The sequence below is a fragment of the Rattus rattus genome, chromosome 6 (genome assembly GCF_011064425.1).
Source record: "Rattus rattus isolate New Zealand chromosome 6, Rrattus_CSIRO_v1, whole genome shotgun sequence".
NCBI classification, from domain to species: domain Eukaryota; kingdom Metazoa; phylum Chordata; class Mammalia; order Rodentia; family Muridae; genus Rattus; species Rattus rattus.
In genome coordinates, this window is record NC_046159.1 from 87,518,142 (window position 1) to 87,538,974 (window position 20,833).

A 20,833-nucleotide genomic window follows, 5' to 3' on the forward strand; every position below is an offset into this window, starting at 1 on the left:
TCTGGAGGGTCAGGAGTTCTGCCGTGGGCATATTAAATTTGAGATGCCTATTCGACATGCAGATGGAGAAGTCAGAAAGGCAGACGGCAGGAACATCTGAGCTCAGCCAGCAGCCAGAGCTGAAGCCCTCCACTGGGAATCAGTTCTCATGGACAGTCTATAACACGTAGATGGGCAGGGCTCAGGACTGAGTCATGGTGGAGACTCTTCCAGTAAGAGGAGGGCAGAGGATAAGGAGGAAGGGGGGCAGCAGGAGAGTCAGAAGAGAGTCCTGGGAGCCCTGTCTGATGCTGGTCCTTTCAGAATGTGTGATGGTGATCACTGTAATAGGCCAAGGATGCCCTGTCTGGGTCACAGAATTAGAAAGCCGGGAGAATGAATAACTGTATGGTCCTGTGGCTGTGGTCTCCTGAGGAGAAAACTGAGAAGAGGCCCACTTTCCCTTTCCATCTACCACTGTACCCCTTTCCCCCATGCCTGAAAGCATCGAGAAGGAAACTCCTGGTTTGCAGAAAATGTAGAGTTTTTTGATTGGCAAGCAATAAAGAGATAGGACGTTTTAAACCAAATTTCACCCAAGAGAGGCCCCAATCCCTTGGGCCCCTTTCTGCCTTCCAGTTGTCATTCAGAGGGAGTTAAAACTCAGCCCTGGCACCCTCACAAAGATACATGGATTTTATTAGCAAGAGATAAACTTCATGTCAACAAGGTTCTGCCTTATTCATTCCCACCCCTCCCTGAGACCTGGCAAACATAATAAAATTAGAATTATCCATGGGCAGTAGATAGAGACCTCTCAGTCTCTACAGTTAGTAAAAGGAAAGCTCACTAATGAATGTGATGCAGTCACACCTATGACATTCCTCATTGTGAGAGTTCCCAGGGTGGCTGGGGGAATGCAGTCTACATGTTGGTCCCAAGAGCTGTTTTCTAAGAAAGAACAGAGACTGGGAGAAGAACCTGTCTAGCTGTTCTGAGACCTTTTAATTTGTATGTATGTATGTATGTATGTATGTATGTATGTATGTATGTATGTATGTCTGCCTTCCTGTATGTATGTGTGTATGTATGTATGTATGTATGTATGTATGCATGCATGAATGCATGTGTGGTATATATGGGGAGTATAGAAGGATGTTAATTCTGGTCTGTTCTTATCCACCATATTCTCTTGAGGCAGGGTCTCCCATGGACCTGGACTTAATCCAGTAGCCAGCCAGTCCCAGCTATCCTCCTGTCTCTGTCACACTGTGCTGGGGTGCACTTTTTATGTGGTGTTGGAGATTTGAGCTAGGTCCTGATGCTTGTTTAGCAAGAGCTCTTGCCTCTCCAGGGTGGCCTCTCCAGGCCCTGAGACATAGTTTTAAGTGCGGAAACCATTTCAGAGTCTGTGACAATAGCTATCATATTAATTAGATCCAGGACCCTTGAGTCAAAGAAAGGGAGAGATGAGAAGTTCACTGCTCCAGATAACAAATGAAAAATTCTTAGAGCAAAACTGCAGACGTTTATGAAAGTCCCTTTATTATTTTAGGTAAATCCAAATGGTGCTGCATTGGGGTAGCATTGGGCCAGAGCCAAGCTGTCCCGCCAGAGAGACAGCTTGTGCCTACTTAGGCAGAGAAAGAGTGATAGGTGACTGCTGGGGCTCAGGGAGTCACAGACACCCACGAAGCCAGACACTGTCACAGTTATTTCAAAGTCAGGGGGAGGAACAAAACCATCCTCCAAGTTTCAATGCACTGTGCAAACATGATCTCACAGAGCATTAGAGCAGAAAGGATTCCGAAGCATGACTTTCGTTACTTCCTAAGTGAAGACTAAGACAGAAGAGGTGCCCTCGATTGTGCAAATCCCCCAGGGTATGTGAGCCTTTCCCAGCTTTCTCAGTTACACTCCGGGCAGGCCTAGTAGCTCAGGATTGGGGGTAGCTGCCAGTCATTGTAGTGATTTCCACTGCTTTGACTTCTTGGGCATGGAGGTAGTGCCCTGAGCAGGCACAGGGTTGGAGACCAGGGCATTTCCCATGAACTAGGCCAACGCAGCCAGCCTCTGCCAATCAGAATTTGTCAGAGCTTACTTCATAGCAGTTGCTAAAGGGTCTGGTGTTTCTGTAACCAAATAAATGCATTAAGAACAGGACCCTTTTCCTGCAATTCCCTCCAACATCCTGGATCTGTTCTTAGAAGCAGATAAAAGGCAAAGGAAACTCTGGTCTCACTAATGCCAATTTATATGCACCGCAAAGCAATCTATTATGTCTGTCAACCCTGCTCCAACCAGTCCCAGTATCAAGCTGGGATAAGAGGGTAGCAGGCTTGGTTATTAGCTAGATCCTGTCTCTCCACCTCTTGTCCGCTGATTTTTTCTTTCATAATAGAATCATTCTCCTTATGCCGTTTGTTTGGGGAATTGCTTTTTTATTTTGTAGTTGGGGCAATTGGAACTTTTCCCCATTAATTATCATACAATATACATTTTCTTCTGCAATGCTCAGGATCAAGCCCAGAACATGTACTAGGTGATCTGCTCTACCACTGAGCTTTACCACTCCTGGTCCTCGTAGAGTGTACATGACATACATTTACCACTGGGTCTTCCTGACCATAGGTCTCAGTGACATTAGGTAAAGGGTGAAACTTTTTAAGTAGGAAAGAATGTTTCTTTTAAAAAATGTAATGATAATTTTAATAAAAACAAAAGCCGAATAACCAGTTCTAATTAATTTCCCACAAAGTGCTGAGGTAGCCTATATCATCTTACTGAGTTCTAAAACCAAACCTGGTACAATTCTTATCTTTCTTTTACAAGTGAGGAAATGGTTTTCAAAAGGCGAGGCACTCGCTCAGGCACACGGTGTGCTTGCGCAAGTTCACGACACCCACTGCGCCCACCGTACTATCTCTCTGAAAACACTCATCAAAACCAATTCCTTCGTGGTTTAACCTGCGTTATTCTCCATTTTAAAAAGATTTAGTTTATGTTCAACTACGTGTATGAGGTGGATGGCACGTGTATATAAGTGCGGGAGCCCAAGGATTCAGGAGAGGTTGTCATGTTTCTTGGGCATGAAATTATAGTCAGTTATGAGCTGCTGGTAACTAAACCCAGATCTTCTGTATGATGACTCAAGGAATTAAAATCTCTCTTTCTCACCTAAAGTAACAAGATTCAACATTGGTCTTATCATATAATGGGATCTATCACAAAGATATCTGCTCATTCATATTCATTGCTGCTTTATTCACAATAGCCAGAGAATGGAAAGAACCTAGATGTGTACTCATAGATGAGTGGATAGTTAGCATATTGACTATTTACACAATGGTATATTATTCAGCTATTAAGAAAAATGAAGTTATGAAATTCTCATGTAAACAGATGTCCCTGGAAACTATCATTCTGAGCAAGAAAACTCAGACATTGAAAGACAAATGTTGCATATTTTTCTCATATATGGATGTTAGCTTTGAATCTTTATTTTGGAAAACTCACAGAAGTCAGGAAACAAGTAAGAAACTATCAGGATAGGTTTCAGGTGAAGGGAAATAGAATAAAATGATATAGAAATATGGAACAGGAAGAATTAAGTTGGGGCAGGGAAGAAGAGGAAAGATAGGGAGGAATAAGTGACTTTAAAAGCTTTCTAAAAGGGGCTGGAGAGATGGCTTAGTGGTTAAGAGCACTGACTGCTCTTCTACAAGTCCTGAGTTCAATTCCCAGCAACTACATGGTGGCTTTCAACCATCTGTAATGGGATCCAATAACCTCTTTTGGTGTGTCTGAAGACTGCTACTGTGTACTCATACATGTTAAATAAATAATATTTTTAAAAAGCTTTTGAAAAAGTAATATGGAAATTTAATACTGTAGAAACTTCATATATATGTATATACATATATATGCACATACACATATACATATATAAAAAGAACTTACCCTACAACAGGGACAATGCCCCTACTCTTCACTCCTGACTAGCAAGTAGGAAGGCCACTAGCTTTTGAAATTGCTAGCTAGTAAACGCCAAAGACAAAACCATATCCATTGCTATTGCATTAGTTTCCCTCCAGAACCTGCTGGAAATTGCACACACTTGAGTTAGAGAACATGGAGAAATCAAGCTGGTACTAACCTTGAAGGTCTATCTACACTGGCTAGCTTTCTTTCACAGTGCTGTGAGATGCTGTGGACACCCCCACAGGAGAAAACTATCAGTCTTAGCTAGCTCTGGGCCCTGGGGGCTACAGTAACGACTGGCCTGGCCAGACATTTCTACTGGTACAGTAATGGTATGAATATTATGGGTGTAACCAGCCACTTTCTGATTCTATTTAAATATCTACCAGAGATAGTCGGGCAACATAAACTAGATTTGATAAACTCTAGAAATAAAAAGACACAAAGTTGGGTGGTAGAGTGGTGGGGAGAGACTTCAGAAGAGTTTAGGGATAAATATGATCAATTTCACACATTGTATAAAAACATGAAATAATAATAAAATATTAATTTTTTAAAAGACTGGTCTACAGTTCTGCAGATCCAAAGGTGCAGGATCCCCGTGGCAACACAGGGCAACAGAAGGACATCCAAGAGGAGTCCTGGTGAGTATTGATTTTGTAGATTCCAATATTGACAGTGTAGTGGAAGCCAGAGGCCGCAAACTGGACCAACGACTCATTGCAATGAGCATTTGCGAGCAGAGAGATGTGGACAAAGGTGTATATCATGGGAAGCACTGTGACACTTTACAGCATCTGCAATGAGATTTTTTTTTAATGGGGGAGGTTGCAAGGGTGGAAAGTGGGCATGAGAGGATGGGGAGATGACGAAAACTGGGGATCATGGTGTGAAAAATCGCCCAGAATCAATAAAAAGTTAAATAAAAAGTACTGGTCCAATGTGTCTCACATCATGCATATACGGAAGTGTGTTATAAGAACCAGATTTCTGAGAAAAGAACACATTAGGCAAGGAACACATGTCTGAATGGGGACCAGTTCATTTCAGACTAAATCTCCTTCATGGCTCAACCAGTCTACCCCAGCTTCTCAGCAGTAGACTTTAGGAATTGGTAGAGTGCACACATACGACACAAACAGGCACATACCTACATGATATTGCATCTGTGTGCTTCTGCTGCCTTGATTTGTGTTCATTTACAGTCTCTGCTTTTTATATGGCACAAGGGAGATATATGAAATCAGAAACGAGGTGGACTAATTATTCCATATACTTATATCTTTCCCCATGAGCTGCTCTTGCACACAAGGCATCTGCACATAAAATATGTTGTGTTTTTATTGAACTATCAACTTCTCTTATTAATCATTAAGGAAAATAGAAAATATTTCTATAGGCAGAATTCAGAAATTTGAATTCAGGCCTGTGATTTTTATCTAAAAGATACACTTAAACTCAGTCACTAAGAGACAGTGAGCTCAGGTAAGCACTTTCCAGGTTTAGAACTTGCTGTTCGCACTGCTGCTCCTTGGTGTCTTTGAGTCAGGGCCTCACTCTATCCCAGACTGATCTGAAACAGTGTAGGTCATTCTGGAACTGAACTCATGATGTCCCCCTTGCCTCAGTCTCCCAAGGGACGAGCCAAGGTGCCTGACTTGGTTGTTGAATTTTTTAAAGCATTTTGTTTCCCTCACCTAGGTCAGAGAATATTCTGAGAATGTTCAAAGAAGATAATGCTGGTAAGAGAACTGGTCAAGAAGGAAAAAACGAAGTCTGAGCTAGCCAGGCTCTTTGGCTGTGCCTGGTCCATCCATATCCAGACACACCGTTGCCCTGAGCTGGCAGCCCGTTTCCAGTCAGCACCCAGGCAGAAAGGGTCAGAGCAGCAGGTGGAATTCCAAGGATAAGGATCTCTCGACACAGGAAACATACGACAAATGTTTCAGTTAGGTGAGCTCAGCTTGCAGCCACAAACTGTAACCCAGTCAAACGCTCTACCGCTGCCCCAGACAGAGGTCCACCATTGTATATTGTTCTTGTGGCTTGCTTTGAATTAATTTCTGATATTCAGAAGAATTGCAAAGATAGACCATAGCACCCCTATGGACCCACCTTTCCCAATTTCCCCAGGTCTACTACTCCATAGAACACTGCTCATTCACCAAAACAGGAATTAACGTGGAGATATACCAGAATGTTATGAATTAAACTACAGGCTTGATTTGTATTTCATCTCTTTTTTCTCTCACTAATTTTTTTTTCTTTTCCAGGAACCAATTCAGGATACCAACATAATGGAGTTTTAATCATTTTATTTCCTCGCTCAAAAACAGGCTCTCATTGCTTAACCAAAGCAATGCTGTTCTGTTATTTGGCCATGTCTTGTATTTTTAGTGTTGTCTGCGACCATTCACCAACACAGCCCCTAAAATATTGTCTAAGCCAAATTGGACATGCGCCATTCTCTCAATCAAGCCTGACCTTTCTCACATCCACTCTGCAGTTTATGTGGCTGCTACAACTTGAAAACCTCCCACAGCTCTGAAGAACTCCAGCCCATTTTTAGGTCGTGTATGTGATGTTTTCATTTCAAGGAAGCGTTCTTAGCTCCTCACAGGTGGGAGTTCTTTCTCACAAAGATTCTCTGCCCACCACACACAGAGGGGTACACTTTAGTGGGACACTAGAGAAGAGCAAAACAGGCTAGGGATAGGCCATGGTGGACAAGAAGAACGAAGGAACATACATTCCTGATAGTAGGCGATGGTAGTGAATTGAAAAAGGAACTTCGTACTCCCAGCCCTTGGTAGCACTCAAAGGCATAGACTACAATGAGGTCATTGATTATAAGAAGTATTGAAATTCTATCAGAAGATAATATGTGTTGAGTATACCTTACCCAGAATTTCTGGGACCAGACCTATCTCAGGTTTTAAAACTTTTCTCAGATTTTGAAGTATTTATCTATATGCACACACACACACACACACATACACATCCAAGACATGGAGTCCAACTCTAAATGTGAAACAAACACTACATATATACATATAGTGTTTGTTTCACACACACACACACACACATCGATAGATAGATATAGGTAGCTGGTTAAAGATAATTTTATATAATTTTTTTCAACAATCTTATGCATGAACTGAAGTTTAATGGTGGTATGGAATTTTCTACCTATAATGTCTTATTAATATTATAAAAGCTCCATCCTTGTGCCTAGTGAGATAGCTTAGTGACTGGAGTTCAGTTTCCACAGAGTGTCCCATAATCTCCCCTAATATGCATCAGGATACAAGTCCCCACCCTTGAATAAATCTGATATGTTGTTTAGAGTTTCATAATTTAGCAGGTGTTTTGGCATATGCCTAAAGTCTTCACACTCAAAAGGCTTGGGCAAGAGAATCATGGGTTGGAGGCCCACCAGAGCTATATAGTAATACCTCACGACCAAAACTACAAATTCAGGTTCATTCATATTTAGATTGGTCAGTATAAGGATGCTTAAGCTGTATACAGTCGGGTACATCATTTAAACAGGAGGAGATCCTACATCCACCAAACCCCCTGTTTATAGAAGAATTTAACTATCTATAAGTATATGTTGTGTTTTATACATCTTCTCACTTCTTTATCATATTTAAGATTAGGTTGTTTTGGCATTTAGAGGAAAAACAGGCATCACTGAGTGTGCAACTCCTTTGCAATTTCTCAAACCTACATTTATATTTGCAAAGGTCCCATCGATTAATTCTAAAAACCCAATAAATGTAACCACTGGAACTGAAAAGCGAACTTCAGTGTATCCAGTAGTGTTTCCACACCCAGACAGTGAAAACAATAACACAAAGCAAGCCATAAACCTCACGAGACAGCACTGACTCTTTTTAATTCCTCAGTGGGAAAGATGCCCTATGTGCTTTGTTCATTCATTTAACAAAAGCATTAAGTTAGAAAATCTATGGAACCAAACCTGGGCCGTAAAAAGAATTATGCCTTTTCCCTCAGTTGGGAAGTTTCATAAAGCTTCTTTACCCTCACAGTGAGCCCTAAAACTCAAGACCTAAATGTTAACTATACGATTGTTGGGGATCCAAGGATAGGGGAATTATGCAAAGACATGCACAGTTAAGAATGTAGAGCCGCTGAAAGGTAACCCTGGTTTTCAAACCGTTAGTATCTTGCACAGAGTGACCTTTCCTTCATACAAAGACAAAGCAAATATTTGTCTAAAATCCATTACTAAAATCCTGGTCTTTGTGATTTGCAGTTTATTTCACATCGTATACATCTCTCAAATAAAATGCAAATATGAACCGCTTCAAATCCATTGACCTGATATTTCTTGCCTTCTGCGATACAGTCTATAAGCAGAACAAATACCTCTATATAATGTCAAGGCTGTTCTTTCTCACCATTGCGTTATTTCCCTTCCCACTCATCCCTTGAAAACTGTCATTAAACAGAACCATGTAGAGAATGAGTCATGCTCCGAACAAGGCACTTGCATACCTCGTACATTTATTCATATTCTTGAGTAAGAGACAAGTAAACTAAGTCTATTTAGTTTACAGAAGGACATATAGGCACAGGTCCTCTGTTACAGCAACAGGTGATGTTTTTATTACAAACTTCAAATAGTCTACATCTTTAAGAAGAGTACCCCCGAACAGTAGTCAACTCCAGTGCTCACCCACAGCCTTGGCTACTGGCCAGGACACACTCCAAGATGGCATCCCTGACCACTTTGAGTGGCTTTTGCACAGTGAGTCTGGACAGCCCCCACCCAGGGAGAGCATGTTAGAACCTTGTGCAGACTGGCTTCAAAATTCATTCAGAGCAAGTCATGCAGGGCAAGCCAGAGCTTCCTCTGCAATCCCAAGAGCATGGAGTCCTAGCTTTGCTTCCTACAGAGAAAGTAGGTTCCCAAATCTTATCTAATATCTTATTTGATCCCAGCAATACTTGTGACAAATCAGCTCTGATACATTCACTAGCAGGATCTGGCCTTTCCTCTTGTGCCTATAGCTCTCCTGCCTTTCCTCCTCACTCACTCCCTTGAGCTAGCCTCACCCTGACTTTTCTTTTACATTAGAAAAATTTAAACAAACAAGCCTTGACTTGATTCTCAAAAACTTGCATCTTTGAAAGTGAAAGACCCATTAATCAGGAAGGAGGGTGACTTGGGACTGACTCAAGACACTTGAAGGACTTCTTCCGAGGTCTTTATAAAGAGGAGACCTAGCCCAACCCAGTACAGCTTCTGAGAGCTGAGCCCAGGGTGGTATGGCCATCAGCCACATTACTCATTGGGGATATTGAGTCATGTGCATTTATAAGGGGTGGGCACAGAACAGGAAACCTTCCTAATGATGCTGCTGGGCCTGAGAATAGCGGCTCCCTTGCTGATTCTAGGTTTGGCATTCAAGATTCATCTTCAGGACACCTGGTCCTTATTATTAGCTAAACTTTCTGCCGTCACCTCTCGGAGGGCAACACTCACATATTCCGAAACCAGAACCGTTGCTGTTTCCTTATAAGTTTAAGGTGACAGGGCGGCAAACAGGAGAGCTACTCCCTGATTCCTGCTTTCACTTAGAAAGTTAGACCTCGGGGATCATCATAGGTGGGATGACCTGCGTGTGCGATTCTTGTGTCCTTATGTGTAAGAAGTTCTCTTTGTTTAATCCGTCTCTAAATTCCAGTCTATAAATTAACCTCACACGTTAAATCATTCTTACGTTCAAGACTTTCTACCAGATCCCTCAACATCACTTTCCACACAGACTTTACCAGAAGGAAGAAAATAACTATCTACACTTCAACCGCGATTTGCCCGGACTTATCAGTTCAAGTCAATCCTCCCCACACCAAATCTTTGCCAACTTTCTTTCCTTAACAAAAGACATAAAAAAACATAGATCTTACTTCTCGGTCTCCCTCTTCTTTATAAAGTCCCTAAATATATTTTTAAAGTTTCATTTAAACTGGGGCATTTGGTAAGTTGATAGTTATAGCATGCTCACAGCTGTGGGAAAACTGACATAAAAAATAACCAGCTCAAAAAAAAATGGCCCATGCACAACATCTTTGAGTTTTTATGTTTTATTAGCAATTTGGACTCATTACTGTTTGGGGGAGGAAGGAAGGGAGGGAAATGTTTCTGTAAGTTGTTTCTTTAATGCATTAAGCAGAGTTTTCCAACCAAGTTTAATCCAGCTCTGCCCAGCCCCTGTAACTTGACTGAAAGGATCTAGGCAGAGCTGAACACAGGCCCAGCCCTTCCTCCTCACAAACCCTCCACCACCCATTTCTCATCACCAAACCCACGACCTATTAGCTTGGTACTAGGTACTTTGTGAAGCTTCCATAGAAAAATGAGATAACCTTTTTGCCACAACCCTGCATGCTCTCTGATCTTTCTCAGGTTCTGTCCTTTTCTTAGTTCTTTGGGCAAAGATGGGATTAACACTTGGCACACACTCCTGAATTGTCACTGTGCCTTTGAATTATCAAGACCAGCATGAGCCTGAGGTCACAGATGTCTCCCAAGCATCACTTAACCAGGCCTTTCTTTACCCAGAACCCTCACTGTTTATACCTTTCTGTGGCTTGGTTGGCGGCAGAGTATGCTGTCTCCAAAATCCTTTTCTTCCTGGTGCTGGCCTGTCACAATAAACTCCCACTCCCACTGGCAAGTAGTGTTCCCTTTGTTAAGGAAAGGCATCAGCGAACGGCAGCCAGCTTCTCTTCTTAATCTCTCGTTACCCCTTTGTGTATCTTTGGAACGTGAAAAACATGTTCCTGGGCAGAAAAGAGCCCTGTACGGCATACCTCAGGAAAATAATCAACACGTTTGAGAAAATGCTAAGGACGTAGGAATCATTTCCTTCATCACTGCCCTTCCCTAAGCGCACATGGACACAGTGTAAAGCCAGCGGACACGAGACTCAGATGATCGCAACAGGAAAATTCTTCTTACTCGAGCCTTGTAGGGAAGGAGAATGGAGGAAGGCAGAGAGAAAAGAACTCCTGGTGGTATTTCCACCTTTTCCATAAGCCAACCTTTGAGGTCCTACGGGGAACTTGAAGTGAAAGATACAAGTCTGACAAGATTAAGTGTTACATAAAGGGCTAAATTATATCAGTGTTCCTTCATGTGAGGCACAAATAAGAGATAAGAATATACACTTCACCTCTCCGCTCGGCTTCCTTTTCTTTCTTTTTCTTGACTAAGCTGTGGTGCATAGATAGAAATATGGCTTCTGATGAGCACCAGCACAGCTCCGCTCAATGGCTTTCTGTGAGGACACCTCTCTGCTCCAGAGGGCCAGCAGCAGCAGCCAGCTGCGTCCCCTGAGCTGCACTGGTACCTGTGAGGCAGATTCTTGGTGAAAATGGGATCTAGGGGTGTGTATAATTGTTGCCTAGGAAATTTTCATGCTAAGTTTGAGAAGGCTCATACACTCTTCCAAAAGAATCTGGTCTGGACATGAGAAGGAACAGGAATAAAATAAAATAAAATAAAATAAAATAAAATATAGCAGGAAAATAGCAGCAGTGCCAAGGGACATTCAAGAATAAAACCAAAGTCTTGAAGAGCATGTATGGTCCAAGCCAACTGAAGTGCTAGAAGTACCTATGTGAATGAGGGAACACAAACATAAAAAGTCCATCTACCTATCAATGATCAACACTAGAAACATTGAAGAAAAGCAAACACAAAACAGTTTGGGAAAGGAAATCTCATTGGCACAGGAGAGGAGACTTTTCTGTCCCTGAGACTTGAGAAAGTATTGCTGACAACTGTGACAATGGACTCTTAGCCTAGAGTTCATGTTGCCCTCCCCTTGCCTTAGAGAATCCTCTAGACTGTGCTCACACAGGAGACCTGTCATTCTAGGTAGCATCTTGTTCGCTCTGTCGGCACACACGAGAAGGAGGTTTTGTGGGAAGTGAAATCTCTCTTTCCACTTGACCAATAATCCTTGCCTACATCTTTCTCTCCAACTGTAAGCTTGAGTGTTCGGCAGAATGTGTCACACGGAACTTTCAGACCGTGTCTGAAAGCAAAGGCAATCCTGAGAGCCACAGAGACAGACCCTGTCCAGGCAAGAACTTCAGAGAAGCTTCCTCACACCACCCTGCTATCTAAGCCGTCCCACCACTCCAGGGTATCTCTTAAGTGTGGGTGCAGGATCGGGTAGTAAGGAGGGCTCAGCCTCTACAGATGTGTGCTTAAATCAAACTTTAGAGAGAGAGGTGACAAGTCAACTTTATGATCTGGCCCCCAAAGACTTACTGTGGAGAGCAAAAATCAACAGCCTTGCACTGAACAGGTTTAAGCTGGCCAAGTTTAACCACTGCCATTTCCTGCCTGGGTAAGCAGGAGTGCTCCTAACCCACATCATGTTTGGAACTCCAGGAGGTGGCATAAAATCCAGAGCTGCGGTGAAGCCACTGGTGAGGGCCCTTACCCTGAGGGCTTTAGGTACTCTGAAGTCCCTGTCTCTAGACGTTCAGATGCCTTCAATGTCTTGTCCAAACCACTTTAGCTTTTGTTTTGTCTTGCTTCCCTCCCACCTTTTAAATCAAGTTTAGTGGCCAACCACGAATGGTAAAATACCATGCCAACTCCTTCGATTAGGAAAGCAGTAACCTGGCTTCCTTTTTCCCGTGTCCCCTTTGTCACTATAACTTTACAGTGTTCTCTGGACATGTGAGTCTAGGCAGTTGGAAGCACAGCACATTGTCCTGCTCTTCATTTGGGGACAGCCACCTTGTCCCTGGGGGCTGGTATGTACTGCACAGACTTAATATGAAACTCACTCATAGGAAACAGTCCCAAACAAAAGAACTATGCTTCCCTTTTACAGGATTTTGCTGCCCTAGAACAGCGTGTCCGTTTCCTTCACAGCTGGCCTGCTTGCCTACTGTGGCAGGAAAAATACTTGTCATTTATGATGTTTGTAATCTGTATGCAATGTTCATAGTAAACCTCTGTTATAGCTCCCTGTCACATTTCCTAGGGACGGGGCAAACACCCTGCCACACAGGCAGTGGATAAATAGAAAACTTTCTAGAAAGCCAGACCCTAAAAATCCAGCCAACTGTCCCTGACTTAAAAGTAAAATTCAGAAAATACCAGAGCTTTCCTGAATCCTGTGACTGCGTTTCAATAAAGACAGGGAGTTTTATTTGTAAGTTTTAGTCTGTAAGCCCGAAAAGTAACTCGCGTCAGTGGATATGCAAATAGGCCAGAGAAAGCATGATGCATTGAAAATATGTTGCTTCTGTGCAGAACATGGAGGAGGGGTATGGCTTTTCTTTTGACATCTTGACATCGAGACTGAGATCCCTGGAAGACAGAGGGTGGGAGGCTAAGTGGAAGGGAGAAAGAGAATTTGTGGAGAAATTGTCACTCCCATTTATTATGGAAGGTCAACAAACCTGAGTAGTTAACAACAGTGAAGATGGAGGCCCTAAAGAGGCCTGGTATGCTCAAGAGGCCTGGTATGCTCAGTGGGATGGGGGCACACTGGGCTGAGGAGGGGAGGCCCGAGAGTGGGACTCTGAGCTCCGAGCATGTGACTTCTGAGCTCACTTTGGAGGCTGGGGAAAACCACTTCACCTGTAGACATAGGGGATCCTATCTCCCACCAGCCCACTCCTGGGGAAGAAGCTTAGAGAATGGGTGCTGGGAAGGAATCAGGATAGTATAATCAAGGCCAGCCTGGGCTACATAATGAGACTTGTCTAAAAAGAGAAGATGGAGTGGGGAAGAAGGAGGAAGAGGAAAGAGAAAGGGGGAAAGGAAGAAGGAAAAATGGAATGGGGCAGAAAGGGGAAGGAAGGAAGGAAGAAAGGAAAGAGGGAGGGGAAGAAGGAAGGAAGGAAGGAAGGAAGATAGTAAGCACACAGGAAAAGACAAACCTGACAGGGAGCTGACACAGTTGGAATGATCAGGGTCTGAAAGTACTGGAAGATGGTGGAGGGAACGTTTTATGGAGAGAGAAAATAGGCACAGTAAACTGAGGCTAGACTGTAAAAGCCTGGAAGCAGATGATAGGGAAGGATAATTTAAGGATATCCCATAGAATATTAAAATAAGAATGGAAAGAAGAGGACAGGTGAGAGAAGGAGAGAAAAAGGAGGAGAAATAATTCTATATGTAAGTAAGGTCAGGAAGCACTGTATTCAATGCAGTTATCTATGTTGATCTCCTTCCTTCCTTCCTTTCTTCCTTCCTTCCTTCCTCCCTTCCTTCCTTCCTTCCTCCCTCCCCCTCTTTCAAATAGCGTAACCATTTATCTCCATGTCTGTGTGAGCAGTGCTGAATGATAGAATGTATCCTCGTTGGTAATTTTTCCATCCCCTTGAGTGCTTGTTTCTATCCACTCTCCTGAGTGGAATGTGGGCTCCAAGAGAGCGGGTGCTCATGGTTTTGTGTACACATCTTTGCATAGCAGAGTCCCATGTAGTAGGTTCTCTTTAACTGCTTTATGAATAAATGACAGTGTGGCTGGGGTAAGAATTGAAGGTTCAAAATAACTATCTTAGTGTTGTCAAAGACAATAGTTCTTTGTTTCCTAGAAAGTTATGCTGCTGATGTTGGAGAAGTTCAGGGCCATGCTGAATCCTTTATTTTTCATTTTTCATTGGTAACTTGTAATTTTGTTTTTCTTTCCTAGATGTTTATAGAATGTTGTCTTTGTTTCTATAGATAAACTATAAGCCATAATAGCTAAGCCATTTTGTGGGTAACATTTTGGTGTTATTGTTGGGACAAAAAATGCAGTATGCATTGGAGAAGGGAGGTGTCAGTAATCTCAACTACCTTGAATACAGTTCTCTAGTGGATTTTTGTCCCAAGGCAACTTCCTTCTCTTACAATGCTAAGGATTAGAGTACGACTAAGGGGCGTGGGGAAGCTTCTATTTGTGCCTTGGGTAACAATTGAGTTCTCTTCTGCTCTAATTTATCTTCTAGAATGGTCTCAAATTTCCAGATATAGTAATGATGCCTACTGCCATTTCCCAATGCTATTAGACACACACACACACACACACACACACACACACACACACACACACACGTCCCTGCCTTCACTTCCATGGAAGTCAAGAAGAGAGCTTGGCACATGGACTGGTTGGCCATCTTGAACCATAGTATTCACACTTTCATTCACAAAACTTAAACTCGTCATATACTAGAAGTATAAAAATGCATGCTGAAATTTAATTAAGCTTAATCTAATTCACATCGAAACAGATTTCTTGTGTGTTTAAATTAGGAGGTAGTTTAAAAACTAAAAATAATTGCAAAATGTGTGGCCATAAAATATTGTTTGTTTATAAAACTCAGTTTCTAGCTCCTTCTGCCAAAAGGTACTGTGAGGATTAACGGTAAAACTCTACTCAAGGACTTCGGTTCCCTGAATGCAATGGCTGCCTGGCCATTGCCCTGCACTCCAGGGTCCTGAGAGGACACAAGAAGTTCCTGAACTTGGTGGAGGAAGAGCACCCTGCACCTAGCACCTGCCACCCATTTATTCCTGGAGAGCATGGGTGCTCTGCTGCCTTGTTGGAACTTTGATTTGTTCTCTTTTGCTCAAAATATCCTATTGGGTACGTAGACGCCGCCCCTGTCTTCTGAAGTGCCACAGGAACCAGTTCCAGCTGCAGAGGGGGAGTTTCCAGATCTCAATAATTGCCTGCAAAGGCTTTACTCAGGCGTGCCTAATAAACAGGAAAATCCCATCCGCCCAGCACTCTTTTTGAGTAGGTTGTTTAAAACATCGGCTCCCATCCACGTCTGTGAAAGGAGAGAGTCAGTAGGTCAGGGCTCTGTGGCCAAGAACCAAACAAACCATTTGTTCTCATTTTTTTCAGATCTCCTCAATGTGAAGACCTGTGATAAATCTTGATGTATCATCTTTAGAGCACAGATTCAAAGGTGGGGGGAGGCCTGGCCAATAAAAGGGCTGATAAAAAAAAAAAAAAAAAAAGCAGGCATCCAGGAACTAGAAGCTAGCTTAGCTCCATGCTGTTTCCCCCTCAACAGGAGGCAGCTGCACTCTTCACAGTCCTGGGCAGTTGGGTTGCAGCTGTCATCCCTTTGTTGATCCCCCTCCCCAAAATGGAGACTCAACATGGCCTTCCGGTCACCCCTGGCTTTAATCAGCTCTGAGTCTGAGAACACCAGGCTGTGCTCTCCTGGGACAGCCACTCAGCCAGCTCTGGGCAAGCTGTCTATTTGATAGTGTCTCTCGTGTTTCTGGAACCTGAGTGCAGATATGCATTGTTCCCAGATGCCTGGGCTCCTGGAGCAGCTGCAAGCAGGGGCTTCTCTTGCAAGGACGATAACTGGTGCATGTGCATCTGTCCAGAGCATAAGCATCTCCCGCCTGCTTGCCTGCAACTCCAAACAGAGTCAACCTAACAGAGCCTTTGAAATAAAACAAACACCCTAATCAGTTCACATGCACACCATAATTGTGTTTCTTTCTGGTTCCAGGCAGTTGGTCATAAAATGAATAAAATGAATTTTACTACATGGACTTTGAAATTTTTTACCCTTGTTTTTGAAAGACAAAAGCCTGGGTCATATACAGGAGATATGGTCATAAAACAAACAAAAATGATTAAATACTTGTGGTGGTTTTACTAGGTATGGCCCCCATAGATTCAAGTACTTGAATGCTTGGCCTTAGGGAGTAGCACTGTTAGGAGGTGTGGCTTAGAGAAAGTGTGTCACTGTGGAGGTGGGGTTTTAAGGTCTTAAATGTTTAGGATATTCCCAGTATGAAACATATCAAGTCTCTTCCTTGCTGTCTTTGGATCAAGATGTAGAACTCTCCGCTCCCCTGGCATCATGCCTGCCTGGATTTTGCCATGCTTTCCACCATGGTGATAATGGACTGAACCTCTGAAAGTGTAAGCCATCCCCAATTAAATGTTTTCCTTTATAAGAGTTGCCTTGCTCATGGTGTCTCTTCAAATCAATGAAACCCAAACTAAGGCAATACTTAACCCAATTATTTGTCTGAAGTTAGAATTTTTTGAAGTGAGCCATTTCTTCCCCTATTATTGCATTTACTGATAGCACATGCTATACATCAAGGACCGCAGTGGTCTGGGAAGAGAGCTCAGTGAGTCAAATGCTCCTGTGTATCTATGATAATCCAAGTTCAGGCCCTAGCACCCACGTGACATCTGGCACCGTGGAGTGTGTTTAGAACCTTAGAGTTGCAGGGACAAAGACTTGGTGGCCAGTCAGTCCAGGCCAAAAAAGAAAACAGTTTAGAGAGAAGAGGTCATGTCTCAAAACTTAAGGTGAACGCTATGGAGGGAAACACTCAACTTCAACTTCTAGCATTGACATACATGAGTCTATGCATGCACCCTCATACCAAACACAAACACAATAGAAAAAGAAAAAGAAAGGTACAGGTAAGAGAAGTGGGCCCAGCAGCGACTACACAAGCATCTGAGAACCAAGCAGTCCATCTTTTCATTTGTTCAGTCAGGGCCCTCTGTGTGGAAAGGGATTTGAACAGGCAAAACTCAGTCAGGACAACACCGGACTGTTCCCATGGATGAGTTCATGGCTAGATGCCAATGAGCAGAGCTGGTATGCATCCGAGCAGCTGGTTTTTACCAAGGAGATTCAATGACTGGAAGGCAGAGACTTGGAGCAGTTTCTTTTTTGAAGCAGCACCAAGGGGTGTGATTAGTGGTGGGGTGGTCGTGGTGAGGAGGAAGAGTGCAGACAAAGGGGGACGCAATGGAGCAATGTCGCTTTAACACCACTGCCAGGGCTTGTCCCAGTGAGCCCAGGCTTGGTCCCTGAATCCCTCTTGACACAGTAGGTTATATTTTGAAACTGATTATCTAGAGATATCTCGTTGAAAGTTTGAACTTGTCACCTGCTTTTCCAGTCTATACCATGAGAATCTTTCGCCATCATAACTAGCAAACACTTAGTCCCCTCATACAAATGGCAGGCGTGAGTACAGCTCTTGGTGCCGTGCAGATGGATAAATGTGTTCTCGGAAGGGATTATGTGTGTCTGCACAGAGAAATTCTTCCATCATTTGAGATGCTCACTCCTGAAAACCCCTTTTTCTTCCCTTCACAATGGTCTTGTGTGTACCCTTGAGCTGACTACTACTGTCAAATGTTTACAACGAAGCAAAACAAAAGCCAGGCATGGAGGACAAGGTCAGCCAATTGCTTTGCTATAGTCAGGGAGAAGTGCACAGTAAACAATTGCCCTGGGATAAATGCTGGCTGTAGATCCCATGGTAAGTGAAAGCACGGCTGGGCAGATGCTCATTCCTTGGAGGCTCCTCCTGGTCACCCACCCCTTGGCTCCTTCTTGCAGTCAGAGAGCATGGTCAGACGCTCCTTTGAGAACTCGGGTGAAAATTCAACACTATACCCAACTAGCCTTAGTGGGAGAGTACTTCCCATTTTACACTATGGATCTAGGCCTTGGCTGGTTATCTACCAAGCTACCATAGGAATCATCTCAGAGGAAGTAGTTCAGGGAAAAGAATGAGGTACAGAGGAACAGGAATGATGGACATTGGGTGTTAAGGAAGCCACACATTGCAATGCTTCACACGGCACAGTGATGCTGCAGGAGGCTAACTGACTGGTGCGGTACCTTTGACTCTGGAAATGATGAATTCCAAGCTCATGACACTCTGTTTTATTTTTCAAATAGGTACAATGATGAATAATGGTCTTAAGTCTCAATAGGAAGCAAATCATTCCTGGCACTGAAGTTTAGCCAACTGGTGTGGACCAAGGAAGAACCTATTGCCACCACTCTCCAAAAGCTGGGCTATCTCTAACTGCATCCTGAGTACCTATCCTCATCCCCACAGGTAAGTGTACTTCCCAGTGCTCATCAAAGCTTCGCTTTACACCATGGAGACCACCCTCAACTCACATAGCTACAGTACAGCTCCTAACCCAAGACTCAGGGAACATTGCAGAAGAGGCGGTGGAAAGAGTCTAAGAGCCAGAGGGTGAAGACATCTTCTGAGAGACTGTGTCTTCTTACAACAGGGAAGCTGCCGCACACATGAAATCTCAGTCGCCTAAACAATACCTGAGCAAAGACAACAGTTCATATGCCAAGGTGGACAAGGGAATCTCACAAGACCTCACCCCCTAGATGAAGAACTATAGGCAATAGTGGCTGCTAAGAGAAGAGGAATCAGTCTTCACCAGTAATGAGCCCTCTAATAGGTTTCCCAGTATCAAATGGTCCGCCCTAAATACATATGCATATGCAACACTATGGATCCTGCAGGTTGCACTTGGAGTGTGTATGTGTGTGTGTGTGTGCATGTGTGTGTGTGTGTGTGCGCGCGCGTGTGCATGTGCGTGTGCGTGAGAGAGAGAGAGAGAGAATAGTTATTAAAGAAAGAGAGGTGGAAAGACATAAATAATAATAAATTATAATTTACCCATTAAAAGGGGCACAATGATTATCTCGCCAAACTTTCTCTTTCCTTCCCCTTTTTAACATTTTTGTTTCTATTCTTGCTGAAAAAATTAAGTATAATTTGTGTTCAATTAGAGTCTTGATTTTATTAATGACACCTTTTTGGTTATTCTTATGAGTAAATATTATATTTCTATGTGACCACCCACAACGGGCTGTTTTAGATAAATACCTGAGTATATTTCTGGCTTTCTTTATTCAATGGAAATATTAATTAGCTTAGTTTCTGATATTAAAAACATTTTAGAATGTGTTAATATACTACTGTTGGTTTGTTAGGGCTCCGTTGAAGCCAGGCTGTTAGTCCTATGATCTTTGCACAAAGCTGGGTGGCTGAGGACATCTAGAGCTCCCAAACTATGGTGAGTGCAGGATAAAGATCCAAAGGAAGGAAACCCATGAACTCAGCTCCAAACATGGTTATCACAAAAGTGAAAACCATACACATCGTCGAAGCACAGGCTTTTTAAATTAAGATTGTTAGTTGTTGTTGCTGCTGTCGATGCTGCTACTGCTGCTGCTGCTGTTGTTGTTGTTGTTGTGTGTGTGTGAGAGAGACAGAGAGAGGGGGGGGAGGGGAGAGGAGAGGGGAGAGGGAGGGGGGAGAGGGAGAGGAGAGGGAGAGGGAGAGGGAGGGAGAGGGAGAGGGAGAGGGAGGGAGAGGGAGAGGAGAGGGAGAGGAGAGGGAGAGGAGAAGGAGAGGCCATATCTGTCCCATTGTCCCATACAGGACAGAAAAGGACATCGGATATCAAACTCACTGAGCTGGAGTTAGAGGCAACTGTGCGTGCCTCAGACTGACACTGGGATTTGTGCGTGGGTTTTCTGGGATAGCAGGAAGGGTTCCTAACTTCTGAGTCAGCTCTCCGTGTCCCACATAAACTCTTTTCTACGATGAAAATGGCAATCATTCTGGGGAGATGGTTTATCAAGTGTAATGCTTGCTCGTGTACATGTCTAATAGGTTAGACAGCCTACCAGTAATTCCAAAGGACAAGGCTCCCTGGAACAAATCAGCTAGCTAGACTGGTCCTATTGGCAAGCTCTAGATTCAACTGAGAGACCTTGCCTGAGTGAATACGGTGGGGAGCTATCATGGAAGACTCCTGACATCAGCCATGGGGCTCCATATGTCTGTCTGCTTACAAATACACACACACACACACACACACACACACACACACACACGAACAAAACAAAAGTAACAAAATTTACCCTCTTAATCATGTCAAATGTTCAAGTTAACAGAAACCTTTCCATTTCTTTTGATTGAAAGTCTTTTTGTTATAACCTCTCAGACAGGCAAAATATTTAGAGTAATATAATGAAAACTTGTGTGGGC

At 43.2% G+C, this 20,833-nt stretch overlaps 1 protein-coding gene across 1 annotated transcript in view; it reads right to left on the reverse strand.

The window, feature by feature from the left end:
* The window catches only part of Creb5 (cAMP responsive element binding protein 5), a 310,678-nt gene that overhangs the window by 134,961 nt on the left and 154,884 nt on the right, over positions 1-20,833 (reverse strand). The window lies entirely within an intron of this gene.